The following is a 16,703-nucleotide window of genomic DNA, read 5'->3' as shown; positions in this document are numbered from 1 at the left end:
TTTGAGACGGAGTCTCGCTGTGTCGCCCAGGCTGGAGTGCAGTGGCGCGATCTCGGCTCACTGCAAGCTCCACCTCCCGGGTTCACGCCATTCTCCTGCCTCAGCCTCTCCGAGTAGCTGGGACTACAGGCACCCGCCACCACGCCCGGCTAATTTTTTTGTATTTTTTTAGTAGAGACGGGGTTTCACCGTGGTCTCGATCTCCTGACCTCGTGATCCGCCCGCCTCGGCCTCCCAAAGTGAGTGGCTCTTAAATTTCAACTTGAATCAGAATCACCTGGAGGGCTTGTTGAAGTATAGCTTGCTGGGCCTCAAGCCCAGAGTTCTGATTCAGTAGATTTGGTACAGGTTAGGAATTTGCTTTTCTAACAAGTTTCCAAGTGAGGCTGATGCAGCTGGTCCAGGGAACCCAATTTGAGAATCACTGCTTTAACTCATGTGCTTGAAAAGATGAAAAAGGTAGAAAACTGTATATACTTGAGTAATAAATAGCGTTAAATTAAGAAATTTAATGCTTTGCTTAATACACTGACTTATGTCTCAGAAAAGAGTTTTAAGTTTCACTTAGCACCTTCACATTTGGAAGTCCAGCCCAGTAGATGCCATTATTCTGTGCCAGCTTTACCCTAGAGCTGCTAGTACCAGCGATTCTTTGCCCCTGGTTTTCAACAAGTGTGACTAATAGTGCTGTTATTAGGCTAAAACAACAGCTACAGTCCTTTTGCAGGTGTGCTCATCATGCTTTTAGACACACTCAAAAGAGAAAATCTTTTTTCCCCTGAGTTGGGAAATACATTGTTCCCTTTCAGAGTGAGTCATCATAGCATTATCCCTCCCCTCACACACTTAAATGTGATTTGATTTACAAAACACATGTGGGACAGAAAGGCAAACATCACATGTTCTCACTCATGGGATCTAAAAGTCAAAACACTTGAACTCCTGGAATAGAGAGTAGGAGGATAGCTACCATAGGCCAGGAAGGGTAGTGGGGGTTGGGGGCAGGGCATGGAGGCGGGATGGTTAATAGGTACAAAAAAAAAAAATAGAAAGAATGAATATGGCCTACTATTTGATAGTACAGTAGAGTGACTATAGTCAATAATAACTTACATTTTGTAATGAAGAGTGTAATTGGATTGTTTGTAACTCAAAGGATAAATGCTTGAGGGGATGGATACCCCATTCTCCATGATGTGCTCATTTCATATTGCATGCCTGTATCAAAACATCTCATGTACTCCACAAATATACACACATACTGTATACCCACAAAAGTTAAAAATAAAAAAAACAAAATACACATGGGAAGGAAAGCACACCTCCAATGAATAACCCAAGCCAGCAAGTCCAGGTTTTGTGAGATTCTAAGTTCTCAAGACTGAAAAACTTTACGAATCATCATGTTGTGGTGTTAGCTTTCGAACAGGCCCATTGCCTAACTGCTGAGGACAAGAACAATTTATTCCACATTAATAAAAAAAAAAAGTAGAAGAGTTTGACTAAACAAATGCACATTTGGACACATGTAAGCATACATACAAATGTACATGTGTACCTGTGAGTAGATATATGTATTGTATGTTTCTGAGTTTTGACTATAGGAATTTGAAACAGCATTTTTTCTTTTGTTTCATTGAGTCGATGTGAGTGTAAAAATAGTATGAGTGATACTGTCCAGGAAACATTTGAGAAGTTTCTGGGCATTTTAAATCTGTGGATAAGCACTGTGATTTATAACATTTTACTTGGATATGGTAGATGTTATTCAGAGTAGCACTTAGGATTTACAGTTCTCTTATTATAACTCTCTGGAGTTGAGGATAATCACTGTTAATAAAGCAATTGCCAAGCAAAGAAAGAACATATGTATTGCCTCAACATTAATAGAGTCAAAAATCCTGGAGATAGACTTAAATGTACAGTAGGTGTATGTTAAAATGTTTAAAATAAAACCCACAATATCAGAAAAATAAGAAAAAAACCAGTAAGTGTTAAAAGAGATCTATAATGGAATTAATCCAGAGGTGCCTTCTGGAGGCTGCCTAAAGGGTAACAGGGCTGGGATTAGGGCTGGTAGAGTTGTGAGTGATGTAATTATTATTACTCCACCCTCAAAAATATACCATCTCCAACAAGCACTAGTTATTCTGCACTGCATTCCTGGAAGGAAGGTTATCAGTTTATGAGGCATCTTCACCATAAAGTGAAAGAAGGAGGTTGGATCAAATGCCCCTTAGCATCCTCTCCTGCTCTGCCACTCTGCAGATCTCCACGTTTACACATCCAGTGTTCCTGTGGGATGACCTTTGCTATCAGTCAGTTTCCTGTCTACAGGTCAGGAAGGAAAGAAGTTGTCATGACTCCTTAGGTGAATCATGGCTTCAGGCTCCTGCTGGATCTGGCAGGACCTGCCTGGATCACTCCCCATATCTTTGGACAGAGCGTTCAGTCACCAAGTGAGTAGGGTGCCTATAAAACTGAATCTAGTGGGGCAGAGGGCGACAGGGGGCATATGAGAAACTTCTATACTTTCTGCTCAGTTTTACTGCGAACCTAAAACTGCTCTTTAAGATAAAGTTTATATATTTAAAAAATTAAATACTAAACAGTATGACCGTTCCTCAAAAAAAATTAAACAGGATTACCAAGTGATCCAGCAATTCCACTTCTGGGTATATACCAAAAAAAGTGAAAGTAGGGATTTGAGCAGATAGATGTGTGCACACCCATGTTCATAGCAGCATTATTCACAGTAGCCAGAGGTGGATGCAACCCAGGTGTCCATCTACAGATGAATGGATAAACAAAATGTGGTGTATATTAATACATACAATGGAATATTCAGCCTTTAAAAAGATGAAATTCTGACACATGCTAACCATGTGGAGGAACCCTGAAGATGCTAAGTGAAATAATCCAGACACAAAAAGGCAAATATTAAATATCTCATTTATATGAGATACCTAGAACTGTAGATTTACAGAGTCAGAAAGTAGAATGGTGGTTGCCAGGGGATGGAGGATGGAAAAACTGGAAGTTGTTGTTCAATGGATATTAAGTATCAGTTTGGGAAGATTGGAGAGTTCTGGAGATGAATGATGATGATAATTGCACAACAATGTGAATGTATTTAATGCCACTGAAATGCACACTTAAAAATAGGTAAAATGGTAAATTTTATGTTGTATATATTTTACCATAATTTTTTAAAGCTTTCCTCCTAAGAATGCTGTGCAGAATCACTAGCTAGTGCTTGATAGGGATGCTGCAGTTTGTGAGGGTGCAGGAAGAACAGATCATTATGTCTCTCACACCTCCCTCATCCCTGTTACCCTTTGGGCAGCCTTTAGAAGACAGCAAAGGTAAGGGATCCACTGAATGGTATATACTTCAGTCCCAGGAATGAGTTTCCTATCAGAGTAAAGACACAGTTGTCAGAAGCCATCAAGGGAATTTGCCATAAACAACTGTGATCTCTACTAAAATGCCATTTACACATCTAGAAGACCTGCTTCACTGGGGCGAAGGAAAGCGTGAGCCACCCATGCTCCAGCAGTGGGGCTGCTCCAGTTCCTCCAGATGGGTGTTTGTAAACCAGTCCACGCACAGAGCATGGAGAGAGTCCCAGAGCTGTGTGCCTGACTGTGGCTCCTGAAAGGTCTTAATCAGCGGAGGTGGACATGGAGGCAGGAACCCGGGAATGCAGACTTCCTGTAGATTCCAGCGCAGTAGAAAATGAAAGCTGTGAGAGGAAATCCATAGCAGATAGTTCTCCCGCTGTAGGGCCTATGATTATTATGATGCCTGTTTTACATTCTCCAAGTGAAGCAGGATTTATTCCCCATCACCAAATCTCTGTACTTATGGGTGTTATTGTACCCGTAAGTCACAGACAGGTTAGTGAGTGGCCGGTAGTCCTGTGAGGAACACCCAGAATGGAACTCACTAGGTTAGTCCATTGTACCCTACTTTTTTTGGCTTTTGCATAATTTATTCTACATTTCTAGAAATTTGGCCTTGAAGAAAATCAACAGTTTTATGGGGCCCAGTAGCCATACTTTATTCAGGTCGTCTTCACTACCTTTACCCTCTACCTCTAGGGCTGACCAGGGGTTAGAATTCCTGAAGAGTCATATATAAGGATCCATGGTTTCAAAAAGTTCACAAACTGCTATCCTAAATTATCCTACTATCTCCTTAAGATACCAGTATATATATAGTCTGTTACAGAGGCCCTATAGCAGAACCATTATATATAATTTTGCTTAAAGAAAAGGTGTAACTGAAAAGAGGTAAAATGAATTTGTTAAAGTACAATATATATAAATTAGTCCACTCATTCTCATGCCAGACTTTCCAAACCTGCTTAGAAAGAAACCCTTCATGATTTTCACTTAGGTATTGGAAAACAGGGCAAAGAGGTTTCTAAGTCAGTTGCCATGGGGAGCTGCTGAGATACCAAAAAAAACTGGAATTAAAGGTTTTTGTAGAGGAGAAAATTCAGGTCAGCAAGTCTTAAGGGAGAGGAAAGTAAGGGCTTATTCATCTTTGACATCCACCCTAAGCTTGAGTTGAAAGGGCATGGATATGGAATCTAATCAAAATAAACTCCCCCCCCTAATGAGTTCATAGACCAGAATTTTTGGATAGACACACTGACAGATTTTCCACAGAGAAGAGCATCAAACCAGCAGTCACCGAGACAAAATGACATAAAGTAGAGACGACCAACAAAGACAGACCCTAGTGGGATCTACTGTGTCCTTGTCTCATCATTCGCAGGAATCAGATGTGCCTGGTTCCAGAAAATGAATTTGTGTTTACCGATGGCTTTGCTACCTGGAACCCAAATAGCCAGAACCCTGAATTAGCTAACCTTCATACTTCCCCACCCCCTCCCCTTCCCTCCCACACACCCTACCCTACCGCACACACCACACTTCCCTTTTTCAGTGATGAAGAAAACAAGATAGCTTTGGTTTTGAGTAAAGGTGGGGTGTAAACCCTGGAGGATACTTGTAGCTGATGACACTGACCTGCTGAATCATTGAGAATGGTTTGATGTTTTATAAAGAGGAAAAGAAACTGCTTTGGAAACCCTTCAACAAAAAGCATTTTCTAGTTGTCAATTAACCAGAAAATCAAAATAATAAAAAATATTCTTGTCCTCAAATAGTCTAATTAACTGAGGTTTTAGTGTACCTATTTCCGTGCTTTAATAATAATCTAAAAATGTTGACTGAGGATAGAACAATATACCATTCATTTTTATTCTTCTCGAGAAGCTGCAAGTTTTGGCTTTTACCACCTTTCCAGTGCCAGAGGTTAAATGTTAAATGTTCTGTTTATGTTAAGCACTCTAAAAGTTGTGATATTACTGGTTTTAAAACTAATATATGAAATCATTTTATGAACCTATGTATTTAGCTCCTGTAGTCATTGGGAACCAACGGCATACTTTTGAAGCCAATTCTGTTTCTTTTTTAAAAATAAAAAGGGCCTATGATATGATTATTTGTAATATTCCATTTCAGATTCAGATTATGTTCTGCTCAAGAGATCATCAAAATTAATTTTCATTCTCTGCTAATGGTACAGAGAGTAGTGATGTTACCAGCATGGTTATATACATTAATATATAAATCAAAAATTTCAAATGATAATTCCCTGAGTCGTGAGTCTCCAAATAATCTATGTTTTATTATAAAGCTGCCTACCCAGTGACATCAGTTGTAGCACAAATTGTTTATCAATTTATTCTAATAGTTTCCAATCTGTTGATTTTTAAGAAATGGTTTGTGTGCTCTTTTTTGGATGCACCTGTCACTAGTGAAATGATCCCTCTCTGTGAGCCCGGATTTAACCCAGGGCATTGCAGCGTGTTTTTCCAAGGATGTCCCATTAGATAGATCTTGTAAGAGTGTGCGCCTGCAGCCTTGTGGCAGCTGGAAGTTGCACAGACTGTGCATCATGAGGAGGAAAAGCACTTCTGCTCTTCTGCCCCAGAACAGTATTTACAAAGCTTTGCAGGATAGCAAGATTTTTAGAGTCCTTGTGGTGCTTAATTAGAAGCTATAATCTGTTATTTCCAGATTATTTTTCCTGTATTCTGTGCCTTACTTGTCATCAGTTCACTTCAGATTAGTATGCTGAGTCCTTGATTTCTTGACAGAAAGTGTCAGAAACTTATTGATGAAGTGTTCTTGATTTCTAGACAGAACCAGAATCAGAAAATAATTGTTTCCTTTTATCTAAACAGAAGTAGCTTTGTTTTCCTTATTATCAAAGTGATACATGTATTCTACATAATTTATAAAATAGCAGAAAATTGAATAAAGGTAGAGATAAATTACCTATAATCTGGCTGCCCAAATATAACCTACCTGTTAACTCATACTTTTATGTATTTTTCCAGACTTTTTTCAACTAATTAACTAATTCCAAATTTACAAGCAGTGCTCTAGACTGATTACATCCTACAAGCTGGTGGCACTTAGGAATGATGCCTTTAAGTGTCATCTTATAGGACAGTGATCTCCTTGTTGCTTTTTTTTTTTCTCCCTTCTAATTATATTAATCAGCTCTTATAAGAACAGATACCTGTGTGGACTCACCAGTATCTTTATCAGGTGGAAATTCCTGTCAACCAGTATTTTCATTTCTACCTTCTGTCAGTCAAAATGATACTGAGTGGCCCTGTAAGATCCTAGTGGGCCTCAGGAATCATAAAGGAAGATTCAGTTACGTACAAGATGGTTTTGGCGTTAGGTGAACTGATTGTGTTCTAATTATTTAGAAATTAGTAATCACTGTACGATAAGGCAGTTTGGCAGAAATGGGAAAGGTTGAGTTAGCCAGATCTTCCCATTCCCCATTCACAATCCAAACAATATGGACTCCAATCAAATTCTGATTTTATAATTTTGGTAACAGAATTTCATTCAAATATATGCCTTCTTGTGCTGTGCACAGAGTTTTCCTTTAACTTTGCATCCTTGATCCCCCTTTAAAGACGCATCTCTTCCAATTGCTGTGGTGTGATTTTATAGCTCCTTGAGTTGTGCTAGTATCTCTGTGTTTCCCTTTGGAGAGTACTAGGCCTTCAGGTTAGGATGAATCCTAACGCTTGGCCAAGGTTAGGAAGGGCTTTGAGCACTGAAAGAAAACCAAGGTAAAATTTAAGGAATTGTTAAAAGATTCATCGGAGAAATGTAGAATTATCATCCACAAACTTCATGTCAGTAGAACAGGAAGTATTTAGTAAGCAGCTAGCTACTAGAAGGGATTTTGTTTGTTTAAAAAAAAAAAGGAAAAGGCTGTCTTTGACATTGGTTATATCTAGGTTTTATCATCCCCTGTACAGGACTCTTAAGTTCCTTGAAAGCAGTGACTTTGAGAGCATCCCTTCATGTCCTCTGTGTCCTTGTATGTAATAGGAACTCAGTGTGTATTGAATTAATATTTCTGTGGCTCTTCAGTGACAGATGAATGAATGTGCTCAATTCAGGTAACTACATTTGACCTTTTTCCTACAGCGGTTGAAGGGTGTTTGGGTAGCATCCGCGATTGTGTTGAATGCCCTGGTTGGGTACAGGTGTGGGGAAGTGGTACTTTGATCCTCCCTTGGAGAAGGAGATGCTAATGTGGATAATGAGAATTTGGTTCTTTATCTTTAGTTTCGATTTGGCCGCCTTCCTTCACTGAGTCACAGTGCTCACTTGTTTAGTGATGGGCATGTCATTTAAGCCTGAGACTGTCCCTCAGACTGTTTATGACATTGGATCTGAATTTCCCATTAGATGAACAGCCAGCATTTGTCATATAAATTCAAGAACACACTAAAAGTTTGTTGGCTTTGTAGTTGACATTGAGATTAACTTTCTCTAACCTAAACCAGTGAAAACTAAAATGCTCCTCACCACATAAAAGTTTTGCTTTCGCTGCGTTCAGACCCCTCCTACCCTGTCACAGCACAGTCATTTGAGTCTGATTTGGGGGCGGTGTGGTTGTCTCAGTGGCGTATGACCCACTTTGTGTAATACTTAATTGCCTGTGTTTTTGCAACACAAGTCAGAAGTTCTGACGATAGTGGACTATCACCCAAAAAAGATTTTCTGAGACATCTCATCAGAGCTGCTCGAGTACCGCGCATGAAGACGGTGTTAGCTCTGCAGGGCATGTGCTAACTACCAGATGATGAAAGAACATTTCCTCTAGTTTCTGGATAATGAGCAGGCACACAGGTAAAGATGCCTTTCTCAGAGTTGACGCCTTTTGGTTCCTAATGATTCTGATGATTTTGTTGAACTAGACTTTTAAATATTAATTGTTACCTGCATATGTTTGCTGTTGTGGTTTGCAGAGGGCTCAGAGGAACAAGCATTTTAATTGGTATCCTGAGACTGTAATAACTTTTTCTTAAAAGTCTGGAAAGATAGTAATCAAAAATAGACTTGCATCTCTATCTTCTCTGTGCCCCTAGCAAACATCCTCTTCATCAATTTTGTTTTTATCATTTGCCATCAAGATGGTTATCTCTAAATAATCAGATGCTCCAATCCACAATGATAACCATGTGTGAATTAATGCCTGATAAGCTCCAGGTTATCAGGTGGAGAAGTGTGGTGAAGGCATACAGAAAGAAAAAATGCACAGAAGGAAAGGGATAGCAAGGGGATACCGTGCCTTGGTAAGCGTGGTGCCACTGCAGACTAAAAGCAGATATAAGTCAAGTGCTACTGACTTAAGTTTGGCAAAATCTCTCCTCACAGCCCGCTCTGTTTTAGAAATGTTTATATTTCTGATATCACTTTTGTTAATTTGAAGAACTTTTAAAATACCATCATTGTTTCAAAACAAAATGTGGAAGGTGTGGAGCACCTTCCTGAATTTACAGAAAAGTTTTTGGGTACATTTCTTTGCGGAAGATTGGCTGAGATGTGGTTCACGGCAGGGTGGTGCCTGTGCCCTGCGGATCACGTTGTCTGTACACTGACTGACATACCAACTTAGAGTCTTTGAAAATGCCCATTGGTAAGTCAACATTGTTTTCCCTGAAAGTCCTGAGACAGAAAAAAAAAAATGAAAGTACAAACAGTAACTGGAAAAAATGTCACACATTTTAGCCACTTTGCATCCCTTGTTAGGACAAACCCTGGGCTGGGTTTTTTACATTTGTGAAGTTGTGTGGTAGGTGGGGCAGTGTGGGTGGCCCAGAAAAAGTAGCGGTTAGAATAAGATTTTCCATTTATTGCCCTTTGTGCGTGGCTAAAAATAAGAGTCATACAAATCAGAATATGTAGTGCAAGCAAAATCACTCTGTTAATTCTGATGACTGGTTTGCCCACATCTTTGCATCTGTCTGGTAAGTGGTATATTGGGAAATAATTTGTCTCTGTTTAAATAGCAAAAGGCAACCAAGTTTTTGCGTTGTTTGTCTACACATGATAGTTTATCAGCACTTTTCTCTTCCGAAGGAAGAAAGGTCCAACTCGTACATAAACAAATTGTGTTGATGGAAGGAAGAAAGAAGCATGAAACCGTTGAATCTTTTTTAAAAAGAAATTGCCTTATTTGAAATGCGGTTTTACATCATCCATCTTCTTGGCTTATTGTTAGAAAGTTCTTTCTTGTAAACTCGTAGCACAGCAAGGAAAGGATATCTTAATGGTGTTGCCCTAGAGATTGGAAAACTTTGTGTGTGTTTGGATGGGGGAGGGAGAAGGGACAAGGATGAGCACACGCCTGCCCTGTAGTACCTTCTGTAGACACAGATGTTGGAGGGACAGTTAACCAAGTAAAAACTCCTCTGCATCAGGCTGCTGAGTCGAATGCAACCACAGTAAGTGATAACGTGTCCGTTTGTGGCTAGAAGAAACACCAAAGAGAGGCGGCGCCAGCATTCACAGGGAAATTTGTGCCTTCGCGATCCCGTTGATGGTGCTGTCCCGTTCCACTGACTGAGTGGCTGTGGCATTTCCAAAGAATGAGAATGTCTGCAAGTGTTCTGAGCCTTTCAGTTTGATGCACTTTGTAAAATGGATGAGTCAAGAGGGCAGTCATTCCAGAAGACTCTGAAAAATGAAGACTGCAAATCACATTTTTCTTTGGCATCCCCAACTGTGGCAGACAGTGTGGCACAGTGGTTACAATGAGTTGAGAGCTTTAGGAGGAAAAAAAGACTCCGGATCAGATCTTAGCTTAGCTACTTATTGACCTTGGTCTGTTAACCTCTCCTAGGCCTGGGCGTCTTCATTTGAAAATGGGAGCAGAAGTAGTACTGCCTACCTGAATGAGAGGGTGGTTGTGGGGATTCAGTGAGATGACGTACATAAAGCACAAAGCCAGCACTCCACAAAATGATGTTGGTGTTATTGTCATTTGTGCAGTTGCATCGTAAAATGTGTTGGAGAATTTTAGAGCATTTGGGAGTTCTCCTCTATTCTTGGAGTACAAGTTTTGGAATTAAATGGACAAAAGGTCAGCCTCTGGTTCAGTGTTTCAGAAGAATACAGGCATTTATAGAGTTGTTTGCCTCTTCTTAGGTTACTAATGCCATCTGGGGGATTGTTGTTTTTTTTTATTTTGCTATTAACTTAGCACAATGTAAGCCTCTCTTTCCTTTTAAGATGAGTGCTGTGTTGAGCATATTCAGTAATTTTTACCTTCTCCCTGTTTTTTATTTAAACATGGATTTTCAGTTCTAACATCTGTGCATGTTAATTGTAGTACCTGCTGGTGTACATTATGAAAGAGAGTGCTAATGTTGTAATCAAGTAAGGCTAAAAAAATATTTCAGGTGGAAATGGGCAAAATTTCAGGAGCAATAGCTTCCATGGTGGTGTAATTCCCCACAGAAAATATTGCATCTGTTATAATTCTGGTTACTGAACAATCTGACAGATTGACCAGATGCTGACAGGTAGAAAACAATTGCTGTTGCTTTTATTTTTATTATGCTTTGCAAATTATTTTCTGTTTAATACAATGTATATCTGTCCTTCTAGAGTCCTTTTCCACCCACCAAAGTTTTGCATTATAAAGTATATTGTGTATTTCACAATGCAAAGTCATAATTGTGGACATAACTTTTTTGTTAGCCTTCAGGATTAGATGCTAAGACTTCAAATCAGTCTCCCTTTAACCTCCTCCAGGGCTTTCCTAGAATGCTGTTTCTTCATTTATCAAAGTTAAAGAGAAGTTATGACTGTACCTTAACTTTGCCTCACCTGAGACCTGACAAGAAGTGATGAATTAAACCTATAAGCTAAGGAATTAAAATATGGGACAGATATAAAATAGTGGTGGCTTAGTTTTCTCAATTGTTGTATTTTGCTGGGTTGTTTTTAAATCCTCTTCAAATTTTCCTTTTCTTAGTCTGTCCTACCATCTCTGTCCCAGGTACAACTTGTGACTTATAATTTATATATTAGTATTCTCATCAGATTTTTGGTTTTTGTGTTAGGAACCATCAGTCTGGAATAAAGACATTTCTCAGGTCAACTCTGCCAGGGAAATCTGTCTTGTATTAAAATGATACCCGCTTCCTCCAGTGTCTCCAGACAATGCTGCTTTCTCCACTTTTCTCTGTTAACGAAATGGAAGAATGCTTTTCAGGCCAAGCAAATCATTCTAGGTGACTTTCAAAGTTCTTGGCATTGCAGATACAGCTTCTGTTCCCTCTACACACTCATATATTCCCCATTATCTTCGCCATCCCTCTTGCGCTTTGCCGTAGACCAAAGTTTCTGTAAAAATCATAGGTGAGAGAAGGTGATAAATTAGACTCTGGCTGTGATTCCCTCCCACACCTTCATAAGGAACGACAGATTCTGAAATAAATCCTGTGGATACACCGTGTGCTCCTTCCTGCAAAACTGCCAGTTTTAACTTATCCTTCATGTGCAATTTGAGGGTACTGGCCAGGCGGGGCTCATTATTCCTTTGGTTGAATAGTGTAAAGTATTTGCAATGGAGATTTTCTCTAATGATGTATTTTAAGTGCATGTCCTCATTGCTGGTTTAATGCACTCAGTCACAGAATGCTTTAAAGTTTATTGCTAATGGATGAATCCTCCGGAAAACGGGAATTTTCAACAAGATTGACATTTGGAGTGAGAAATATAAATCTAATAAGAGTATTTTAACCCAGGTTTGTAATTAGGCTGAGTGGAGTGAATGTGTACGTGCACACCAGAGAAGGGCACGGAGGAAGGTGAAATTGCATGCTCTCCTCTGAATGAGGGATGAAGGCTGATGAATCAGTGTCAGGCCACGACACGGTGGAGTATAAATGATACTGTCACCAAGTACTGCACAGGGTACCGAGGGAATTCCACTCTAGTAAATTACATTACTTAGACCTGAAGGCATTGTGTCAGAATGAGCAAAGGGAAAGGGGGCTGTTGGCACCATGCAGCAGCTATTACAGTACAACTAGCTTCAGGGATGGAATTCACTAGTTTCCATTATACCTGCCTATTTTGTATTCTCCTTCGCTAATTAGTTTACAGAAAGTTACAAATGTGTACCTGTGAAAGAACATCATATCTGCTTGGAGTATGGGTTACAATGGACCATAAGGGAATAAGTGTTAGTTGATTTGTATGAACTGGTCAGTGTGAGATTCTTTTTCTTTTATTCACAGCTGGGTGATATTAGGTGTTCAGCAAAAGCTTGCCCTTGTTTTATTTTCTTTGTGTGAGAATCTCACATGCATTATGAAGATTTAATCCTCATTCGCTCGGTAACATAATGCATTTCTTTTCCACCCTTCCTTTATGTGTCTTTAAATCTCACCTATCACTGGTCTCCCCTCATCACCTTCCATCCCTAAGGGAAACAGATTGTACTGTCACATAACATTTCATTTTGTGAAAGAACTCAAAGTTAACAAAGGTGATTCCTAGAGTGGGACTTGTAGAGAAAAATCGTGTTTTTCACTTCTTCTATTGTCTTTTATCCCTCTGCAGCAAAGCGAGGCCACCCTTTTTGGGTTTATCTGTCTCTTACCATCTCTGGATCGTCTCTTACCATCATCTAGATCATTGCAGATGTGCTAGTCACCATTTTCCAGTTTGACTTCAAATGCTCATTCTTGAAAAAGCCAATACCAGGTGCTCTGGAATTAGTCACAGTCCTTTTTTAACTAAAAAACAAGTGTCTTCTCCTGAATGGATAGAGATTCTGAAACAATATCCATCCTTTCCTAAGTATATGTCATACTTTGTCCTTAGTGAAATAAACCTGAGAAGTATCTCTGATCAGTTAACAGAGAGAATACATAGGATTCTGAAAACTGTCTCCACAAGGCTTCCAAATGGCAGGTTTTCTGAAACAGGGTCACCAGTAGATCGCAGTGATGATAATAATAATCTTGGATTTGACTTTTCTTCTTTCCAAAATAATACTCTGTTGGGGTCAGGGTATCATAATTTATTTTGTAGCCATAGTTACAGTCTTATTTTATTCATCCAATCATAAAATAGTAAAGCCAACACACTTGAAAAGCCAGGTTTGAGTGTGGACAGGAGAAGCCTTGGTTAACAAGAAGATACATCTATATTATGCCAGGTACCTCCACCTTAAAAACGCTTTTAGTTTATTAGTTTATGATTCTAAAATAATATCTAAGTGTAAAAGGCATCATGTAAAATGTTTTTGTGCCATATATCATCCTCAGCATAGAAAGCCTGTGCTTACAGACTTTGCTTTATTCACTGAAGTCCTACAAAAGTCAGGGACTCTGAGCTGTGTGAGAAATGAGGGTCTCTCCCTACATAAACTCAGTAAAATCTTTCCTTTTTGTATTCTGTTTACTTTAATGGTAGTATGTGCCTTATATCTTACATGTTCTTTTTGCCCATGACATCCACTGGGAAATAACATTTTGTTGTTTGCCACAACATTACACCTGTGACTTCTTTCTTTCTCCTGTCCTCTTGATGCAGCATGCTATCAAACTGTATCTTTTGAGTTGTTCTAAATTGAATCCTGGTCGAAGGGACTTAACAACATCTAAAACGGAACTAGCTTAGATTCTCTTCCATTCTGTGGAGGTTCCTTTGTTCCTGCTTACCTACCCATGTCTGTCTGCATTCTATTTTTCTTAGATTAAAATTGGAAAGGGAGAAAGGGGGAGCTCCTTAGGAGAAATAGGTCTGTGGAGAATTGTGAGTACTCATTCAGAAGCTATTCTTAGTTCTAAGAAATATAATGAACTTGAGCTTTGAGTCCTACTGAATCTCCCATTAATGATCCCGCCATCGCTTCCACCTCCCATCTGATTATGTTCTCCCCAAAGGCTACTGATATTTTTCCCCTAATATTCTGAATGGAGTCTCTTCCAAGGAAAGCATATCTTGAAAGGAATTGAGCCCTACTGCAGTAATAGTGTACTGGATGATTCTTAATTGTTCTATTAAGTACTTCTGTTTTGCATTACCATAATGTCTGCTGTAGCGGAAACTTTTCTATAGACCTTGACTTGTCAGAAGTCAACCCCTTAATGTGAGCACTTCACTTACATTATCATTATGGTGTTTCCAACTGACAACTGCTGCCACACTGCCATGGTCCCTGAGTTCCCAGCGCTTCAGAAAAAGAGACTTTTGTTCTGGCTTGTTGAGAGGAAAAAATGCAAACAACAACACTAGCTCTACCACCAGAGATCCTATAAAGACATGTTCAAATGAACAATAAAGTCATTTGTTCACATATGACATAAGGATATAAGAATTTAAACAATAAGACCTCTTGTGAAATGTGGCAAAATATGCACCACAAACATTGTGAAGTTCTCTGTCTTGTGGAAGGCAATTTTTACATGGGCTTCAAAAAACCATTAACTTATAAACTACCCTTTTAAAAAAGAAAAGAAAATCACTTGTCTCACTATAACATTAAAGCAATTTCTGTTCTAAGGAAAGCTTAAATGCATTCATTTATACAAAGTGCATGCACTGTAATTTATAAAAAGCACAGGACTATCAGGAAATGCGGCACCTCTTCCCTCCTTCACCTGAAATGGGAAATTCCTCCGTTTTTGTCAAGTCCCTTTTTTCTTTGAATAATGTTGATTTCTTCAAAATGAAAGAAAAAAATCGTTTAAATCACTTAGATTCAAGACGAAGTTTTAAGGCTTGATGATAATTCTCTAAATACTTCTGACATGGGTGGAGCATGGAGAGGGAATAATCCTGCTTTGAAGGGCAATTTTAATTGAATTTGCTTTAATGTGAACCCTATCCTTTTTTGCTTTGAACCTTTAAGGAAAACTTGTTATATTTTCAGACCTCAGCAAGGCAGAAAAATGCAGAGATTTCCTTGTCCACTCACGTCAGGGTGTCTGGCAGCACCTTAAAATTGTTCTGATTTTGATGTTTGAAATGTGACCTCCCAGGAAAAGTGGGAGGAGAGGAGAGCATGTGTTAACTGGCCAAAGGTGTTTCATTGAGCTGACTTAGTATTAACCTCTAAAGGTTTTCAAGTATTTGCAGATGGATATGTACAGCATCCTTGCAGAATTCTCTTAATTGAAGAAATGTTTCATCTCGATCTCTGTTGACAGAAAAGATTGCCTACTGATAATTGCTTTGCTTAAGTGTCTGATAATATGCCAGGAATGAGAGCATTCTGTGTTAGGTCATCTTTAATTATGCATGTACCACCTGTCAGCTCTAAATCAGTACCAGATTAGATTCTCGCGGAGTCGGTTTGGGGAGGTTCAGAGGGAAAGCTGAGGTGATCTCTTTTAGAAACAACAAAAATAGACAGTAGTAAACATGCCTTCTAACCTGAAGCTTTTTAAAGGAGCCTCATCTTCATTGTTCTCGAGCAAGAATACGCCATTGGCACATCTGAAAAACGTTGGAAACCTCGCCCAAGCGGGGATAACTTACTGCGAAGATGGATGACTGTGAGCGAGGATGGTAGTACCTCCTCCCTCAGTACCATCTGTTGCATTTCCTTTTTGCTCCTTCTCATCGTTGTAAATGAGCCAGGGAAAAGCTCAGAAACATTTTTATAAGCTATGTGAGGACAGGAAATATGTTAACGATGTTAGATTTCATACATTTCAGGGGTTTTTTCAGTAGCGGGTTGGTTTTTTTTAGAAGGACAAGTGTGGGTTGGAAATAATGCTTGTTACCCTCTGTCAGCTTTTGGTAGTTTTATTCTCACTTTTCAGGGTTGTTTGGGACTTTCTGGTGGGATGTTTAGGGTTCTTTACTGAAGGCTCTGTTCTCTCTTCTTCTATCCCTTGATAGGTTGGATTTGTGAAAGGTGTTTTTCTTTGTTCACCTGTCAGAGGCCTAAGAAAAGCCTTGAGTCATTGTGCACTTTTCACAGAGGCGGGGTTGGATGACTGAGAAGCTAAAGGCAGAGAAGGGACAGGTAAAAGAAATAACAGATGTGTGAATTTTCCTGTGGAGGGTTTCTCGAGCTTTGACCTGCAAAGGTGAGGCTCTGAGCCTGTCTGCTATCTAAACTGAGAAAACTGCCTTGATAAGAGTTTGTGACTAGCAGCCTTAGAAGCAGTTTGGAAATCCTAAAATGTCTCATTTCAACACTGCTGGCTGGAGGCATTGAAGAGAAAAACAGATGAGCTCATAACGGGGCAAAGACCCTGGAGCACCGTGGTCCAGCCTGTGGCCCTGAGTGACCTTTGGCCGCCTTTTGATACTTAGGGTACCATTTATTTT

General features: G+C 39.4%; 1 protein-coding gene across 2 annotated transcripts in view; it reads left to right on the top strand.

Moving 5' to 3' along the window:
• BACH2 (BTB domain and CNC homolog 2) overlaps positions 1–16,703 on the top strand; it is a 374,233-nt gene that overhangs the window by 216,552 nt on the left and 140,978 nt on the right. The gene's annotated exons all lie outside the window — the stretch shown is intronic.

The sequence above is a fragment of the Nomascus leucogenys genome, chromosome 3, assembly GCF_006542625.1.
Source record: "Nomascus leucogenys isolate Asia chromosome 3, Asia_NLE_v1, whole genome shotgun sequence".
NCBI classification, from domain to species: domain Eukaryota; kingdom Metazoa; phylum Chordata; class Mammalia; order Primates; family Hylobatidae; genus Nomascus; species Nomascus leucogenys.
The sequence above is the reverse complement of the archived record's forward strand: the minus strand, read 5'-3'. Positions and strand labels throughout refer to the sequence as shown.